Source organism: Stenella coeruleoalba, assembly GCF_951394435.1.
Source record: "Stenella coeruleoalba genome assembly, contig: scaffold_184, whole genome shotgun sequence".
NCBI lineage: Eukaryota > Metazoa > Chordata > Mammalia > Artiodactyla > Delphinidae > Stenella > Stenella coeruleoalba.
Genome location: NW_027646312.1, coordinates 334,403 through 353,892, shown reverse-complemented (window position 1 = coordinate 353,892; position 19,490 = coordinate 334,403). Strand labels below are relative to the sequence as shown.

At 43.8% G+C, this 19,490-nt stretch overlaps 2 long non-coding RNA genes across 5 annotated transcripts in view; both read right to left on the bottom strand.

Moving 5' to 3' along the window:
- Nucleotides 1-19,490, bottom strand: part of LOC307181178 — a 523,312-nt gene that overhangs the window by 206,443 nt on the left and 297,379 nt on the right. The window lies entirely within an intron of this gene.
- Nucleotides 1,791-19,236, bottom strand: LOC307181179. The gene is made up of 4 exons (XR_013826082.1): nt 19,159-19,236; nt 8,106-8,191; nt 4,947-5,032; nt 1,791-1,875 (listed from the first exon to the last, which is right to left on the bottom strand). It is a non-coding gene; the product is annotated as an uncharacterized lncRNA (long non-coding RNA).

The window sequence follows — 19,490 nt, the reverse complement described above, 5'->3', positions numbered from 1 at the left end:
GAGAAGTGTATGGTGTTTCCTGAAACATCTAAAAAACAAAGCAACAGAACCTAGGGCACTTCCACTTATGGTCCTATAGCTTAGGGAAATTAAAATCAAAAAGACACAGCCACCCCAAAGTTTGGAACGGCTCTGTTTACAAGAACCTCGTTTACAGTACAAGTTCAACATCGCAGAAAGTGAAAAATGGATAAAGAAGTTGTGGTATTTACTTACAAAGCAATATCACTCAGCAATGAAATCTGTGTCATCAGGCCCTTAGCAGCACAATGAGTGGATTCAGGTATGATGATTCTAACTGAAGTAAGTCACACAGAAAAAGAAACATCATAAGATATCAGTAATACACGGAATGTAAACTTGGCTACACAGGAACTGAATTACAGAACAGAACAGGGTCTCAAATTTAGAAAACCAACTTATGCTTGCTTAAGGGTAAAGGTGAGGTGGGGTGCTGCATAAAACCAGAGATTGAAATGAGCACAGATAAAGTTCCTTAAGTCAAATATGGAATAGACAAGAGCTACTCCTTGCTCAACGAAATGGACTCAACACCGCATATTAAACGCCTAAGAATGTACCTGACTAGTAAGTATCTTAAAACCTATGGATTGCTATGTCTCCAAAAGAGAATCAAGCATGTGTACAGGGGCATAAACGCAGCAGTGATAGGATTGGAGAGGTTCGGTGAGCAAATGAAGATCCTTTGAAGTCATATTGCATGGTACCCATTACACGGGTCTTAACCCTCCAGGTTTAAGGTATTCTTCCTTCAGCTAAAACATGCATGTGGAACCCAAGTATGATCAACCATGTGAACGGGAGACGTGTTCAAATATGTCTCAGTTTTCCTCCCCTAGTTCTCGGGTGCAACATTCCAGACGCTTTACTAACACTCTCCCCACTTGGAGAGTCAGTCCCTTTAACCTCCTGTTTGGCCCAGTTTGCAATTTCTGCGGAAGATGAACAGGAATAGCGAGAACCAATGAGAGGCTAGCTGGAGGTGTCTGGACGGGCAAATTTAACTCTCATTTCCCACCAGGAAGAGGAATTAACCAAAGGCTCAGCATGCCGGCCCGGAACCAGATTAGGGCCTGAAGCCATCCTGCGGTGTTGCGGCCAGGTCACAAGAAAGCGAGTTGAAGAAAGGAGCTCAGGGACACTGTAATTCACAAACCTGCAGAGTTATAAATGACAGCTATCGTCCAAAAATAGACTGAAGTAAGGCTGCCAAGAGGACTTGAAAGCGGGGCAGAATTGCAGGAAACCGATTTCAGGAGGTAGACTGGAATTGCATTGAAAGCATAGGAAAAGAGGCAGAACGTCCACAATGATGCACTTGGCCAAAAAGGGCGTATGCGTTTTTTCCTGAATATATTCAGGAAAAAACGCATACGCCCTTTTTGGCCAACCAAGCAAGCTTGCAAAGGAAATCTGCACTACAATGAAGTCTCACTTCCCCCCAGTCAAAAGGGCCATCTGAAAAAAGTGTAAAATCCAGAAAGGCAACAGGCCATGGAGAACTGGGAGCCTTGTTATGCTGATGGGCGGGATGTAAATTGCCAACAGACACTTGGGAGAAGTGTATGGTGTTTCCTGAAACATCTAAAAAACAAAGCAACAGAGCCTAGGGCACTGCCACTTATGGTCCTATAGCTTAGGGAAATTAAAATCAAAAAGACACAGCCACCCCAATGTTTGGAACGGCTCTGTTTACAAGAACCTCGTTTACAGTACAAGTTCAACATCGCAGAAAGTGAAAAATGGATGAAGAACTTGTGGTACTTACGTACAATGCAGTATCACTCAGCAATGAAATCTATGTCATCAGGCCCGTAGCAGCATAATGAGTAGATTCAGGTACGATGATTCTAACTGAAATAAGTCACACAGAAAAAGAAACCTCATAAGATATCACTAATACACGGAATGTAAACTTGGCTACACAGGAACTGAATTCCAAAACAGAACAGGTTCTCAAATTTAGAAAACCAACTTATGCTTGCTTAAGGGGAAAGGTGAGTTGGGTTGCTGCATAAAACCAGAGATTGAAATGAGCACAGATAAAGTTCCTTAAGCCAAATATGGAATAGACAAGAGCTACTCCTTGCTCAACGAAATGGACTCAACACCGCATATTAAACGCCTAAGAATGTACCTGACTAGTAAGTATCTTAAAACCTATGGATTGCTATGTCTCCGAAAGAGAATCAAGCATGTGTACAGGGGCATAAACGCAGCAGTGATAGGATTGGAGAGGTTCGGTGAGCAAATGAAGACCCTTTGAAGTCATATTGCATGGTACCCATTCCACGGGTTTCAACTACCCAGGTTTTAGGTATTCTTCCTTCAGCTAAAATATGCATGTGGAACCCAGAGTATGGTCAACCATGTGATCGGGAGACGTGTTCAAATATGTCTCAGTTTTCCTCCCCTGGTACTCGGGTGCAACATTCCAGACGCTTTACTAACACTCTCCCCACTTGGAGAGTCAGCGCCTTTAACCTCCTGTTTGGCACAGTTTGCAATTTCTGCGGAAGATGAACAGGAATAGCAAGAACCAATGAGAGGCTAGCTGGAGGTGTCTGGACGGGCAAATTTAACTCTCATTTCCCAACAGGAAGAGGAAATAACCAAAGGCTCAGCGTGCCGTACCGGAACCAGATTAGGGCCTGAAGCCATCCTGCGGTGTTGCGGCCAGCTCAAAAGAAAGCGAGTTGAAGAAAGGAGCTCAGGGGCACTGTAATTCACAAACCTGCAGAGTTATAAATGACAGCTATCGTCCAAAAATAGACTGAAGTAAGGCTGCCAAGAGGACTTGAAAGCGGGGCAGAATTGCAGGAAACCGATTTCAGGAGGTAGACTGGAATTGCATTGAAAGCATAGGAAAAGAGGCAGAACGTCCACAAAGATGCACTTGGCCAAAAAGGGCGTATGCGTTTTTTCCTGAATATATTCAGGAAAAAACGCATACGCCCTTTTTGGCCAACCAAGCAAGCTTGCAAAGGAAATCTGCACTACAATGAAGTCTCACTTCCCCCCGGTCAAAAGGGCCATCTGAAAAAAGTGTAAAATCCAGAAAGGCAGGACAGGCCATGGAGAACTGGGAGCCTTGTTATGCTGATGGGCGGGATGTAAATTGCCAACAACCACTCGGGAGAAGTGTATGGTGTTTCCTGAAACATCTAAAAAACAAAGCAACAGAACCTAGGGCACTTCCACTTATGGTCCTATAGCTTAGGGAAATTAAAATCAAAAAGACACAGCCACCCCAAAGTTTGGAACGGCTCTGTTTACAAGAACCTCGTTTACAGTACAAGTTCAACATCGCAGAAAGTGAAAAATGGATAAAGAAGTTGTGGTATTTACTTACAAAGCAATATCACTCAGCAATGAAATCTGTGTCATCAGGCCCTTAGCAGCACAATGAGTGGATTCAGGTATGATGATTCTAACTGAAGTAAGTCACACAGAAAAAGAAACATCATAAGATATCAGTAATACACGGAATGTAAACTTGGCTACACAGGAACTGAATTACCGAACAGAACAGGGTCTCAAATTTAGAAAACCAACTTATGCTTGCTTAAGGGTAAAGGTGAGTTGGGGTGCTGCATAAAACCAGAGATTGAAATGAGCACAGATAAAGTTCTTAAGTCAAGTATGGAATAGACAAGAGCTACTCCTTGCTCAACGAAATGGACTCAACACCGCATATTTAACGCCTAAGAATGTACCTGACTAGTAAGTATCGTAAAACCTATGGATTGCTATGTCTCCAAAAGAGAATCAAGCATGTGTACAGGGGCATAAACGAAGCAGTGATAGGATTGGAGAGGTTCAGTGAGCAAATGAAGACCCTTTGAAGTCATATTACATGGTACCCATTCCACGGGTTTCAACTACCCAGGTTTAAGGTATTCTTCCTTCAGCTAAAACATGCATGTGGAACCTAGAGTATGATCAACCATGTGATCGGGAGACGTGTTCAAATATGTCTCAGTTTTCGTACCCTGGTACTCGGGTGCAACATTCCAGACGCTTTACTAACACTCTCCCGACTTGGAGAGTCAGTCCCTTTAACCTCCTGTTTGGCCCAGTTTGCAATTTCTGCGGAAGATGAACAGGAATAGCGAGAACCAATGAGAGACTAGCTGGAGGTGTCTGGACGGGCAAATTTAACTCTCATTTCCCACCAGGAAGAGGAATTAACCAAAGGCTCAGCGTGCCGTGCTGGATCCAGATTAGGGCCTGAAGCCATCCTGCGGTGTTGCGGTCAGGTCACAAGAAAGCGAGTTGAAGAAAGGAGCTCAGGGGCACTGAAATTCACAAACCTGCAGAGTTATAAATGACAGCTATCGTCCAAAAATAGACTGAAGTAAGGCTGCCAAGAGGACTTGAAAGCGGGGCAGAATTGCAGGAAACCGATTTCAGGAGGTAGACTGGAATTGCATTGAAAGCATAGGAAAAGAGGCAGAACGTCCACAATGATGCACTTGGCCAAAAAGGGCGTATGCGTTTTTTCCTGAATATATTCAGGAAAAAACGCATACGCCCTTTTTGGCCAACCAAGCAAGCTTGCAAAGGAAATCTGCACTACAATGAAGTCTCACTTCCCCCCGGTCAAAAGGGCCATCTGAAAAAAGTGTAAAATCCAGAAAGGCAACAGGCCATTGAGAACTGGGAGCCTTGTTATGCTGATGGGCGGGATGTAAATTGCCAACAGACACTTGGGAGAAGTGTATGGTGTTTCCTGAAACATCTAAAAAACAAAGCAACAGAGCCTAGGGTACTGCCACTTATGGTCCTATAGCTTAGGGAAATTAAAATCAAAAAGACACAGCCACCCCAAAGTTTGGAACGGCTCTGTTTACAAGAACCTCGTTTACAGTACAAGTTCAACATCGCAGAAAGTGAAAAATGGAGGAAGAACTTGTGGTACTTACGTACAATGCAGTATCACTCAGCAATGAAATCTATGTCATCAGGCCCGTAGCAGCATAATGAGTAGATTCAGGTACGATGATTCTAACTGAAATAAGTCACACAGAAAAAGAAACCTCATAAGATATCACTAATACACGGAATGTAAACTTGGCTACACAGGAACTGAATTCCAAAACAGAACAGGTTCTCAAATTTAGAAAACCAACTTATGCTTGCTTAAGGGGAAAGGTGAGTTGGGTTGCTGCATAAAACCAGAGATTGAAATGAGCACAGATAAAGTTCCTTAAGCCAAATATGGAATAGACAAGAGCTACTCCTTGCTCAACGAAATGGACTCAACACCGCATATTAAACGCCTAAGAATGTACCTGACTAGTAAGTATCTTAAAACCTATGGATTGCTATGTCTCCGAAAGAGAATCAAGCATGTGTACAGGGGCATAAACGCAGCAGTGATAGGATTGGAGAGGTTCGGTGAGCAAATGAAGACCCTTTGAAGTCATATTGCATGGTACCCATTCCACGGGTTTCAACTACCCAGGTTTTAGGTATTCTTCCTTCAGCTAAAATATGCATGTGGAACCCAGAGTATGGTCAACCATGTGATCGGGAGACGTGTTCAAATATGTCTCAGTTTTCCTCCCCTGGTACTCGGGTGCAACATTCCAGACGCTTTACTAACACTCTCCCCACTTGGAGAGTCAGCGCCTTTAACCTCCTGTTTGGCACAGTTTGCAATTTCTGCGGAAGATGAACAGGAATAGCAAGAACCAATGAGAGGCTAGCTGGAGGTGTCTGGACGGGCAAATTTAACTCTCATTTCCCAACAGGAAGAGGAAATAACCAAAGGCTCAGCGTGCCGTACCGGAACCAGATTAGGGCCTGAAGCCATCCTGCGGTGTTGCGGCCAGCTCAAAAGAAAGCGAGTTGAAGAAAGGAGCTCAGGGGCACTGTAATTCACAAACCTGCAGAGTTATAAATGACAGCTATCGTCCAAAAATAGACTGAAGTAAGGCTGCCAAGAGGACTTGAAAGCGGGGCAGAATTGCAGGAAACCGATTTCAGGAGGTAGACTGGAATTGCATTGAAAGCATAGGAAAAGAGGCAGAACGTCCACAATGATGCACTTGGCCAAAAAGGGCGTATGCGTTTTTTCCTGAATATATTCAGGAAAAAACGCATACGCCCCTTTTGGCCAACCAAGCAAGCTTGCAAAGGAAATCTGCACTACAATGAAGTCTCACTTCCCCCCGGTCAAAAGGGGCATCTGAAAAAAGTGTAAAATCCAGAAAGGCAGGACAGGCCATGGAGAACTGGGAGCCTTGTTATGCTGATGGGCGGGATGTAAATTGCCAACAACCACTCGGGAGAAGTGTATGGTGTTTCCTGAAACATCTAAAAAACAAAGCAACAGAACCTAGGGCACTTCCACTTATGGTCCTATAGCTTAGGGAAATTAAAATCAAAAAGACACAGCCACCCCAAAGTTTGGAACGGCTCTGTTTACAAGAACCTCGTTTACAGTACAAGTTCAACATCGCAGAAACTGAAAAATGGATAAAGAAGTTGTGGTATTTACTTACAAAGCAATATCACTCAGCAATGAAATCTGTGTCATCAGGCCCTTAGCAGCACAATGAGTGGATTCAGGTATGATGATTCTAACTGAAATAAGTCACACAGAAAAAGAAACATCATAAGATATCAGTAATACACGGAATGTAAACTTGGCTACACAGGAACTGAATTACAGAACAGAACAGGGTCTCAAATTTAGAAAACCAACTTATGCTTGCTTAAGGGTAAAGGTGAGTTGGGGTGCTGCATAAAACCAGAGATTGAAATGAGCACAGATAAAGTTCCTTAAGCCAAATATGGAATAGACAAGAGCTACTCCTTGCTCAACGAAATGGACTCAACACCGCATATTTAACGCCTAAGAATGTACCTGACTAGTAAGTATCTTAAAACCTATGGATTGCTATGTCTCCGAAAGAGAATCAAGCATGTGTACAGGGGCATAAACGCAGCAGTGATAGGATTGGAGAGGTTCTGTGAGCAAATGAAGACCCTTTGAAGTCATATTGCATGGTTCCCATTACACGGGTCTCAACTCTCCAGATTTAAGGTATTCTTCCTTCAGCTAAAACATGCATGTGGAACCCAAGTATGATCAACCATGTGAACGGGAGACGTGTTCAAATATGTCTCAGTTTTCCTCCCCTGGTACTCGGGTGCAACATTCCAGACGCTTTACTAACACTCTCCCCACTTGGAGAGTCAGCGCCTTTAACCTCCTGTTTGGCCCAGTTTGCAATTTCTGCGGAAGATGAACAGGAATAGCGAGAACCAATGAGAGGCTAGCTGGAGGTGTCTGGACGGGCAAATTTAACTCTCATTTCCCACCAGGAAGAGGAAATAACCAAAGGCTCAGCGTGCCGTACCGGAACCAGATTAGGGCCTGAAGCCATCCTGCGGTGTTGCGGCCAGCTCAAAAGAAAGCGAGTTGAAGAAAGGAGCTCAGGGGCACTGTAATTCACAAACCTGCAGAGTTATAAATGACAGCTATCGTCCAAAAATAGACTGAAGTAAGGCTGCCAAGAGGACTTGAAAGCGGGGCAGAATTGCAGGAAACCGATTTCAGGAGGTAGACTGGAATTGCATTGAAAGCATAGGAAAAGAGGCAGAACGTCCACAATGATGCACTTGGCCAAAAAGGGCGTATGCGTTTTTTCCTGAATATATTCAGGAAAAAACGCATACGCCCTTTTTGGCCAACCAAGCAAGCTTGCAAAGGAAATCTGCACTACAATGAAGTCTCACTTCCCCCCGGTCAAAAGGGCCATCTGAAAAAAGTGTAAAATCCAGAAAGGCAGGACAGGCCATGGAGAACTGGGACCCTTGTTATGCTGATGGGCGGGATGTAAATTGCCAACAGACACTTGGGAGAAGTGTATGGTGTTTCCTGAAACATCTAAAAAACAAAGCAACAGAGCCTAGGGCACTGCCACTTATGGTCCTATAGCTTAGGGAAATTAAAATCAAAAAGACACAGCCACCCCAAAGTTTGGAACGGCTCTGTTTACAAGAACCTCGTTTACAGTACAAGTTCAACATCGCAGAAAGTGAAAAATGGATGAAGAACTTGTGGTACTTACGTACAATGCAGTATCACTCAGCAATGAAATCTATGTCATCAGGCCCGTAGCAGCATAATGAGTAGATTCAGGTACGATGATTCTAACTGAAATAAGTCACACAGAAAAAGAAACCTCATAAGATATCACTAATACACGGAATGTAAACTTGGCTACACAGGAACTGAATTCCAAAACAGAACAGGTTCTCAAATTTAGAAAACCAACTTATGCTTGCTTAAGAGGAAAGGTGAGTTGGGTTGCTGCATAAAACCAGAGATTGAAATGAGCACAGATAAAGTTCCTTAAGCCAAATATGGAACAGACAAGAGCTACTCCTTGCTCAACGAAATGGACTCAACACCGCATATTAAACGCCTAAGAATGTACCTGACTAGTAAGTATCTTAAAACCTATGGATTGCTATGTCTCCGAAAGAGAATCAAGCATGTGTACAGGGGCATAAACGCAGCAGTGATAGGATTGGAGAGGTTCGGTGAGCAAACGAAGACCCTTTGAAGTCATATTGCATGGTACCCATTCCACGGGTTTCAACTACCCAGGTTTTAGGTATTCTTCCTTCAGCTAAAATATGCATGTGGGACCCAGAGTATGGTCAACCATGTGATCGGGAGACGTGTTCAAATATGTCTCAGTTTTCCTCCCCTGGTACTCGGGTGCAACATTCCAGACGCTTTACTAACACTCTCCCCACTTGGAGAGTCAGCGCCTTTAACCTCCTGTTTGGCACAGTTTGCAATTTCTGCGGAAGATGAACAGGAATAGCAAGAACCAATGAGAGGCTAGCTGGAGGTGTCTGGACGGGCAAATTTAACTCTCATTTCCCAACAGGAAGAGGAAATAACCAAAGGCTCAGCGTGCCATACCGGAACCAGATTAGGGCCTGAAGCCATCCTGCGGTGTTGCGGCCAGCTCAAAAGAAAGCGAGTTGAAGAAAGGAGCTCAGGGGCACTGTAATTCACAAACCTGCAGAGTTATAAATGACAGCTATCGTCCAAAAATAGACTGAAGTAAGGCTGCCAAGAGGACTTGAAAGCGGGGCAGAATTGCAGGAAACCGATTTCAGGAGGTAGACTGGAATTGCATTGAAAGCATAGGAAAAGAGGCAGAACGTCCACAATGATGCACTTGGCCAAAAAGGGCGTATGCGTTTTTTCCTGAATATATTCAGGAAAAAACGCATACGCCCTTTTTGGCCAACCAAGCAAGCTTGCAAAGGAAATCTGCACTACAATGAAGTCTCACTTCCCCCCGGTCAAAAGGGCCATCTGAAAAAAGTGTAAAATCCAGAAAGGCAGGACAGGCCATGGAGAACTGGGAGCCTTGTTATGCTGATGGGCGGGATGTAAATTGCCAACAACCACTCGGGAGAAGTGTATGGTGTTTCCTGAAACATCTAAAAAACAAAGCAACAGAACCTAGGGCACTTCCACTTATGGTCCTATAGCTTAGGGAAATTAAAATCAAAAAGACACAGCCACCCCAAAGTTTGGAACGGCTCTGTTTACAAGAACCTCGTTTACAGTACAAGTTCAACATCGCAGAAAGTGAAAAATGGATAAAGAAGTTGTGGTATTTACTTACAAAGCAATATCACTCAGCAATGAAATCTGTGTCATCAGGCCCTTAGCAGCACAATGAGTGGATTCAGGTATGATGATTCTAACTGAAATAAGTCACACAGAAAAAGAAACATCATAAGATATCAGTAATACACGGAATGTAAACTTGGCTACACAGGAACTGAATTACAGAACAGAACAGGGTCTCAAATTTAGAAAACCAACTTATGCTTGCTTAAGGGGAAAGGTGAGTTGGGGTGCTGCATAAAACCAGAGATTGAAATGAGCACAGATAAAGTTCCTTAAGCCAAATATGGAATAGACAAGAGCTACTCCTTGCTCAACGAAATGGACTCAACACCGCATATTTAACGCCTAAGAATGTACCTGACTAGTAAGTATCGTAAAACCTATGGATTGCTATGTCTCTGAAAGAGAATCAAGCATGTGTACAGGGGCATAAACGCAGCAGTGATAGGATTGGAGAGGTTCGGTGAGCAAATGAAGACCCTTTGAAGTCATATTGCATGGTTCCCATTACACGGGTCTCAACTCTCCAGATTTAAGGTATTCTTCCTTCAGCTAAAACATGCATGTGGAACCCAAGTATGATCAACCATGTGAACGGGAGATGTGTTCAAATATGTCTCAGTTTTCCTCCCCTGGTACTCGGGTGCAACATTCCAGATGCTTTACTAACACTCTCCCCACTTGGAGAGTCAGTCCCTTTAACCTCCTGTTTGGCCCAGTTTGCAATTTCTGTGGAAGATGAACAGGAATAGCGAGAACCAATGAGAGGCTAGCTGGAGGTGTCTGGACGGGCAAATTTAACTCTCATTTCCCACCAGGAAGAGGAATTAACCAAAGGCTCAGCATGCCGGGCCGGAACCAGATTAGGGCCTGAAGCCATCCTGCGGTGTTGCGGCCAGGTCACAAGAAAGCGAGTTGAAGAAAGGAGCTCAGGGGCACTGTAATTCACAAACCTGCAGACTTATAAATGACAGCTATCGTCCAAAAATAGACTGAAGTAAGGCTGCCAAGAGGACTTGAAAGCGGGGCAGAATTGCAGGAAACCGATTTCAGGAGGTAGACTGGAATTGCATTGAAAGCATAGGAAAAGAGGCAGAACGTCCACAATGATGCACTTGGCCAAAAAGGGCTATGCGTTTTCTCCTGAATATATTCAGGAAAAAACGCATACGCCCTTTTTGGCCAACCAAGCAAGCTTGCAAAGGAAATCTGCACTACAATGAAGTCTCACTTCCCCCCGGCCAAAAGGGCCATCTGAAAAAAGTGTAAAATCCAGAAAGGCAACAGGCCATTGAGAACTGGGAGCCTTGTTATGCTGATGGGCGGGATGTAAATTGCCAACAGACACCTGGGAGAAGTGTATGGTGTTTCCTGAAACATCTAAAAAACAAAGCAACAGAGCCTAGGGCACTTCCACTTATGGTCCTATAGCTTAGGGAAATTAAAATCAAAAAGACACAGCCACCCCAAAGTTTGGAACGGCTCTGTTTACAAGAACCTCGTTTACAGTACAAGTTCAACATCGCAGAAAGTGAAAAATGGATAAAGAAGTTGTGGTATTTACTTACAAAGCAATATCACTCAGCAATGAAATCTGTGTCATCAGGCCCTTAGCAGCACAATGAGTGGATTCAGGTATGATGATTCTAACTGAAATAAGTCACACAGAAAAAGAAACATCATAAGATATCAGTAATACACGGAATGTAAACTTGGCTACACAGGAACTGAATTACAGAACAGAACAGGGTCTCAAATTTAGAAAACCAACTTATTCTTGCTTAAGGGTAAAGGTGAGTTGGGGTGCTGCATGAAAACAGAGATTGAAATGAGCACAGATAAAGTTCCTTAAGCCAAATATGGAATAGACAAGAGCTACTCCTTGCTCAGCGAAATGGACTCAACACCGCATATTAAACGCCTAAGAATGTACCTGACTAGTAAGTATCTTAAAACCTATGGATTGCTATGTCTCCGAAAGAGAATCAAGCATGTGTACAGGGGCATAAACGCAGCAGTGATAGGATTGGAGAGGTTCGGTGAACAAATGAAGACCCTTTGAAGTCATATTGCATGGTACCCATTACACGGGTTTCAACTACCCAGGTTTAAGGTATTCTTCCTTCAGCTAAAACATGCATGTGGAACCTAGAGTATAATCAACCATGTGATCGGGAGACGTGTTCAAATATGTCTCAGTTTTCCTCCCCTGGTACTCGGGTGCAACATTCCAGACGCTTTACTAACACTCTCCCGACTTGGAGAGTCAGTCCCTTTAACCTCCTGTTTGGCCCAGTTTGCAATTTCTGCGGAAGATGAACAGGAATAGCGAGAACCAATGAGAGACTAGCTGGAGGTGTCTGGACGGGCAAATTTAACTCTCATTTCCCACCAGGAAGAGGAAATAACCAAAGGCTCAGCGTGCCGTGCCGGAACCAGATTAGGGCCTGAAGCCATCCTGCGGTGTTGCGGCCAGCTCAAAAGAAAGCGAGTTGAAGAAAGGAGCTCAGGGGCACTGTAATTCACAAACCTGCAGAGTTATAAATGACAGCTATCGTCCAAAAATAGACTGAAGGAAGGCTGCCAAGAGGACTTGAAAGCGGGGCAGAATTGCAGGAAACCGATTTCAGGAGGTAGACTGGAATTGCATTGAAAGCATAGGAAAAGAGGCAGAACGTCCACAATGATGCACTTGGCCAAAAAGGGCGTATGCATTTTTTCCTGAATATATTCAGGAAAAAACGCATACGCCCTTTTTGGCCAACCAAGCAAGCTTGCAAAGGAAATCTGCACTACAATGAAGTCTCACTTCCCCCCGGTCAAAAGGGCCATCTGAAAAAAGTGTAAAATCCAGAAAGGCAGGACAGGCCATGGAGAACTGGGAGCCTTGTTATGCTGATGGGCGGGATGTAAATTGCCAACAACCACTCGGGAGAAGTGTATGGTGTTTCCTGAAACATCTAAAAAACAAAGCAACAGAGCCTAGGGCACTTCCACTTATGGTCCTATAGCTTAGGGAAATTAAAATCAAAAAGACACAGCCACCCCAAAGTTTGGAACGGCTCTCTTTACAAGAACCTCGTTTACAGTACAAGTTCAACATCGCAGAAAGTGAAAAATGGATAAAGAAGTTGTGGTATTTACTTACAAAGCAATATCACTCAGCAATGAAATCTGTGTCATCAGGCCCTTAGCAGCACAATGAGTGGATTCAGGTATGATGATTCTAACTGAAATAAGTCACACAGAAAAAGAAACATCATAAGATATCAGTAATACACGGAATGTAAACTTGGCTACACAGGAACTGAATTACACAACAGAACAGGGTCTCAAATTTAGAAAACCAACTTATGCTTGCTTAAGGGTAAAGGTGAGTTGGGGTGCTGCATAAAACCAGAGATTGAAATGAGCACAGATAAAGTTCCTTAAGCCAAATATGGAATAGACAAGAGCTACTCCTTGCTCAACGAAATGGACTCAACACCGCATATTAAACGCCTAAGAATGTACCTGACTAGTAAGTATCTTAAAACCTATGGATTGCTATGTCTCCGAAAGAGAATCAAGCATGTGTACAGGGGCATAAACGCAGCAGTGATAGGATTGGAGAGGTTCGGTGAGCAAATGAAGACCCTTTGAAGTCATATTGCATGGTACCCATTCCACGGGTTTCAACTACCCAGGTTTAAGGTATTCTTCCTTCAGCTAAAACATGCATGTGGAACCTAGAGTATGATCAACCATGTGATCGGGAGACGTGTTCAAATATGTCTCAGTTTTCCTCCCCTGGAACTCGGGTGCAACATTCCAGACTCTTTACTAACACTCTCCTCACTTGGAGAGTCAGCGCCTTTAACCTCCTGTTTGGCCCAGTTTGCAATTTCTGCGGAAGATGAACAGGAATAGCGAGAACCAATGAGAGACTAGCTGGAGGTGTCTGGACGGGCAAATTTAACTCTCATTTCCCACCAGGAAGAGGAAATAACCAAAGGCTCAGCGTGCCGTACCGGAACCAGATTAGGGCCTGAAGCCATCCTGCGGTGTTGCGGCCAGCTGAAAAGAAAGCGAGTTGAAGAAAGGAGCTCAGTGGCACTGTAATTCACAAACCTGCAGAGTTATAAATGACAGCTATCGTCCAAAAATAGACTGAAGTAAGGCTGCCAAGAGGACTTGAAAGCGGGGCAGAATTGCAGGAAACCGATTTCAGGAGGTAGACTGGAATTGCATTGAAAGCATAGGAAAAGAGGCAGAACGTCCACAATGATGCACTTGGCCAAAAAGGGCGTATGCGTTTTTTCCTGAATATATTCAGGAAAAAACGCATACGCCCTTTTTGGCCAACCAAGCAAGCTTGCAAAGGAAATCTACACTACAATGAAGTCTCACTTCCCCCCGGTCAAAAGGGCCATCTGAAAAAAGTGTAAAATCCAGAAAGGCAGGACAGGCCATGGACAACTGGGAGCCTTGTTATGCTGATGGGCGGGATGTAAATTGCCAACAACCACTCGGGAGAAGTGTATGGTGTTTCCTGAAACATCTAAAAAACAAAGCAACAGAGCCTAGGGCACTGCCACTTATGGTCCTATAGCTTAGGGAAATTAAAATCAAAAAGACACAGCCACCCCAAAGTTTGGAACGGCTCTGTTTACAAGAACCTCGTTTACAGTACAAGTTCAACATCGCAGAAAGTGAAAAATGGATAAAAAGTTTGTGGTATTTACTTACAAAGCAATATCACTCAGCAATGAAATCTGTGTCACCAGGCCCTTAGCAGCACAATGAGTGGATTCAGGTATGATGATTCTAACTGAAATAAGTCACACAGAAAAAGAAACATCATAAGATATCAGTAATACACGGAATGTAAACTTGGCTACACAGGAACTGACTTACAGAACAGAACAGGGTCTCAAATTTAGAAAACCAACTTATTCTTGCTTAAGGGTAAAGGTGAGTTGGGGTGCTGCATAAAACCAGAGATTGAAATGAGCACAGATAAAGTTCCTTAAGCCAAATATGGAATAGACAAGAGCTACTCCTTGCTCAACGAAATGGACTCAACACCCCATATTAAACGCCTAAGAATGTACCTGACTAGTAAGTATCTTAAAACCTATGGATTGCTATGTCTCCGAAAGAGAATCAAGCATGTGTACAGGGGCATAAACGCAGCAGTGATAGGATTGGAGAGGTTCGGTGAGCAAATGAAGACCCTTTGAAGTCATATTGCATGGTACCCATTCCACGGGTTTCAACTACCCAGGTTTAAGGTATTCTTCCTTCAGCTAAAACATGCATGTGGAACCTAGAGTATGATCAACCATGTGATCGGGAGACGTGTTCAAATATGTCTCAGTTTTCCTCCCCTGGTACTCGGGTGCAACATTCCAGACGCTTTACTAACACTCTCCCCACTTGGAGAGTCAGTCCCTTTAACCTCCTGTTTGGCCCAGTTTGCAATTTCTGCGGAAGATGAACAGGAATAGCGAGAACCTATGAGAGGCTAGCTGGAGGTGTCTGGACGGGCAAATTTAACTCTCATTTCCCACCAGGAAGAGGAATTAACCAAAGGCTCAGCATGCCGGGCCGGAACCAGATTAGGGCCTGAAGCCATCCTGCGGTGTTGCGGTCAGGTCACAAGAAAGCGAGTTGAAGAAAGGAGCTCAGGGGCACTGTAATTCACAAACCTGCAGAGTTATAAATGACAGCTATCGTCCAAAAATAGACTGAAGTAAGGCTGCCAAGAGGACTTGAAAGCGGGGCAGAATTGCAGGAAACCGATTTCAGGAGGTAGACTGGAATTGCATTGAAAGCACAGGAAAAGAGGCAGAACGTCCACAATGATGCACTTGGCCAAAAAGGGCGTATGCGTTTTCTCCTGAATATATTCAGGAAAAAACGCATACGCCCTTTTTGGCCAACCAAGCAAGCTTGCAAAGGAAATCTGCACTACAATGAAGTCTCACTTCCCCCCGGCCAAAAGGGCCATCTGAAAAAAGTGTAAAATCCAGAAAGGCAACAGGCCATTGAGAACTGGGAGCCTTGTTATGCTGATCGGCGGGATGTAAATTGCCAACAGACACTTGGGAGAAGTGTATGGTGTTTCCTGAAACATCTAAAAAACAAAGCAACAGAGCCTAGGGCACTTCCACTTATGGTCCTATAGCTTAGGGAAATTAAAATAAAAAAGACACAGCCACCCCAAAGTTTGGAACGGCTCTGTTTACAAGAACCTCGTTTACAGTACAAGTTCAACATCCCAGAAAGTGAAAAATGGATAAAGAAGTTGTGGTATTTACTTACAAAGCAATATCACTCAGCAATGAAATCTGTGTCATCAGGCCCGGAGCAGCACAATGAGTGGATTCAGGTATGATGATTCTAACTGAAATAAGTCACACAGAAAAAGAAACATCATAAGATATCAGTAATACACGGAATGGAAACTTGGCTACACAGGAACTGAATTACAGAACAGAACAGGGTCTCAAATTTAGAAAACCAACTTATGCTTGCTTAAGGGTAAAGGTGAGTTGGGGTGCTGCATAAAACCAGAGATTGAAATGAGCACAGATAAAGTTCCTTAAGCCAAATATGGAATAGACAAGAGCTACTCCTTGCTCAACGAAATGGACTCAACACCCCATATTAAACGCCTAAGAATGTACCTGACTAGTAAGTATCTTAAAACCTATGGATTGCTATGTCTCCGAAAGAGAATCAAGCATGTGTACAGGGGCATAAACGCAGCAGTGATAGGATTGGAGAGGTGCGGTGAGCAAATGAAGACCCTTTGAAGTCATATTGCATGGTACCCATTCCACGGGTTTCAACTACCCAGGTTTAAGGTATTCTTCCTTCAGCTAAAACATGCATGTGGAACCTAGAGTATGATCAACCATGTGATCGGGAGACGTGTTCAAATATGTCTCAGTTTTCCTCCCCTGGTACTCGGGTGCAACATTCCAGACGCTTTACTAACACTCTCCCCACTTGGAGAGTCAGTCCCTTTAAGCTCCTGTTTGGCCCAGTTTGCAATTTCTGTGGAAGATGAACAGGAATAGCGAGAACCAATGAGAGGCTAGCTGGAGGTGTCTGGACGGGCAAATTTAACTCTCATTTCCCAACAGGAAGAGGAAATAACCAAAGGCTCAGCGTGCCGTACCGGAACCAGATTAGGGCCTGAAGCCATCCTGCGGTGTTGCGGCCAGCTCAAAAGAAAGCGAGTTGAAGAAAGGAGCTCAGGGGCACTGTAATTCACAAACCTGCAGAGTTATAAATGACAGCTATCGTCCAAAAATAGACTGAAGTAAGGCTGCCAAGAGGACTTGAAAGCGGGGCAGAATTGCAGGAAACCGATTTCAGGAGGTAGACTGGAATTGCATTGAAAGCATAGGAAAAGAGGCAGAACGTCCACAATGATGCACTTGGCCAAAAAGGGCGTATGCGTTTTTTCCTGAATATATTCAGGAAAAAACGCATACGCCCCTTTTGGCCAACCAAGCAAGCTTGCAAAGGAAATCTGCACTACAATGAAGTCTCACTTCCCCCCGGTCAAAAGGGGCATCTGAAAAAAGTGTAAAATCCAGAAAGGCAGGACAGGCCATGGAGAACTGGGAGCCTTGTTATGCTGATGGGCGGGATGTAAATTGCCAACAACCACTCGGGAGAAGTGTATGGTGTTTCCTGAAACATCTAAAAAACAAAGCAACAGAACCTAGGGCACTTCCACTTATGGTCCTATAGCTTAGGGAAATTAAAATCAAAAAGACACAGCCACCCCAAAGTTTGGAACGGCTCTGTTTACAAGAACCTCGTTTACAGTACAAGTTCAACATCGCAGAAACTGAAAAATGGATAAAGAAGTTGTGGTATTTACTTACAAAGCAATATCACTCAGCAATGAAATCTGTGTCATCAGGCCCTTAGCAGCACAATGAGTGGATTCAGGTATGATGATTCTAACTGAAATAAGTCACACAGAAAAAGAAACATCATAAGATATCAGTAATACACGGAATGTAAACTTGGCTACACAGGAACTGAATTACAGAACAGAACAGGGTCTCAAATTTAGAAAACCAACTTATGCTTGCTTAAGGGTAAAGGTGAGTTGGGGTGCTGCATAAAACCAGAGATTGAAATGAGCACAGATAAAGTTCCTTAAGCCAAATATGGAATAGACAAGAGCTACTCCTTGCTCAACGAAATGGACTCAACACCGCATATTTAACGCCTAAGAATGTACCTGACTAGTAAGTATCTTAAAACCTATGGATTGCTATGTCTCCGAAAGAGAATCAAGCATGTGTACAGGGGCATAAACGCAGCAGTGATAGGATTGGAGAGGTTCTGTGAGCAAATGAAGACCCTTTGAAGTCATATTGCATGGTTCCCATTACACGGGTCTCAACTCTCCAGATTTAAGGTATTCTTCCTTCAGCTAAAACATGCATGTGGAACCCAAGTATGATCAACCATGTGAACGGGAGACGTGTTCAAATATGTCTCAGTTTTCCTCCCCTGGTACTCGGGTGCAACATTCCAGACGCTTTACTAACACTCTCCCCACTTGGAGAGTCAGCGCCTTTAACCTCCTGTTTGGCCCAGTTTGCAATTTCTGCGGAAGATGAACAGGAATAGCGAGAACCAATGAGAGGCTAGCTGGAGGTGTCTGGACGGGCAAATTTAACTCTCATTTCCCACCAGGAAGAGGAAATAACCAAAGGCTCAGCGTGCCGTACCGGAACCAGATTAGGGCCTGAAGCCATCCTGCGGTGTTGCGGCCAGCTCAAAAGAAAGCGAGTTGAAGAAAGGAGCTCAGGGGCACTGTAATTCACAAACCTGCAGAGTTATAAATGACAGCTATCGTCCAAAAATAGACTGAAGTAAGGCTGCCAAGAGGACTTGAAAGCGGGGCAGAATTGCAGGAAACCGATTTCAGGAGGTAGACTGGAATTGCATTGAAAGCATAGGAAAAGAGGCAGAACGTCCACAATGATGCACTTGGCCAAAAAGGGCGTATGCGTTTTTTCCTGAATATATTCAGGAAAAAACGCATACGCCCTTTTTGGCCAACCAAGCAAGCTTGCAAAGGAAATCTGCACTACAATGAAGTCTCACTTCCCCCCGGTCAAAAGGGCCATCTGAAAAAAGTGTAAAATCCAGAAAGGCAGGACAGGCCATGGAGAACTGGGACCCTTGTTATGCTGATGGGCGGGATGTAAATTGCCAACAGACACTTGGGAGAAGTGTATGGTGTTTCCTGAAACATCTAAAAAACTAAGCAACAGAGCCTAGGGCACTGCCACTTATGGTCCTATAGCTTAGGGAAATTAAAATCAAAAAGACACAGCCACTCCAAAGTTTGGAACGGCTCTGTTTACAAGAACCTCGGTTACAGTACAAGTTCAACATCGCAGAAAGTGAAAAATGGATGAAGAACTTGTGGTACTTACGTACAATGCAGTATCACTCAGCAATGAAATCTATGTCATCAGGCCCGTAGCAGCATAATGAGTAGATTCAGGTACGATGATTCTAACTGAAATAAGTCACACAGAAAAAGAAACCTCATAAGATATCACTAATACACGGAATGTAAACTTGGCTACACAGGAACTGAATTCCAAAACAGAACAGGTTCTCAAATTTAGAAAACCAACTTATGCTTGCTTAAGAGGAAAGGTGAGTTGGGTTGCTGCATAAAACCAGAGATTGAAATGAGCACAGATAAAGTTCCTTAAGCCAAATATGGAACAGACAAGAGCTACTCCTTGCTCAACGAAAT